Genomic DNA, 533 nt, shown 5'->3' on the forward strand with positions numbered 1-533 from the left:
CGTTCTCAATAATAACGATAATAATAAGAACGATACACAATAAGAACAATTAATATTTGACGCAGGCTATCCTAAGTGTTAATAATCAAATCACAATTAGCCACGCCATTATCCTTCCAAGACCCGTCTATTTTTCTGCATTAATTATTAATATATATATAAGAAAAAAATAAAAAAAAAAAGAAAAATGTTTTTTTACAAGCATTTTATACAAATATATTCAAATATAATTGCGATATTCAAATAAAATTGTAATGTATTTATCCACAGAAAAGGAGACGGTTATCGGAATGTATTAATTCTACTATATTACTTGTCTAGCGAAATCTAGCACTCAAGAAAACTGATCAAATCGTACCATGTATATATGTGTGCTTGGTACTTTTTTTTTTTTTTATATCCAACCAAAATATTCTTTCTTATATTTGGTATATGTATGTAATCACTGCAGAAGTTCTTCTACGAATCTCAATAATAATAATAATAATAATAATAATAATAATGATAATAATAATAATGATAATAATAATAAT

The 533-nt window shown here is 24.0% G+C and overlaps 1 protein-coding gene across 4 annotated transcripts in view; it reads right to left on the bottom strand.

The window, feature by feature from the left end:
- The window catches only part of LOC102680748 (voltage-dependent calcium channel subunit alpha-2/delta-3), an 11,462-nt gene that overhangs the window by 6,631 nt on the left and 4,298 nt on the right, over positions 1–533 (bottom strand). The gene's annotated exons all lie outside the window — the stretch shown is intronic.

Source organism: Apis dorsata, unplaced genomic scaffold (assembly GCF_000469605.1).
Source record: "Apis dorsata unplaced genomic scaffold, Apis dorsata 1.3 scaffold_161, whole genome shotgun sequence".
Lineage (NCBI taxonomy): Eukaryota > Metazoa > Arthropoda > Insecta > Hymenoptera > Apidae > Apis > Apis dorsata.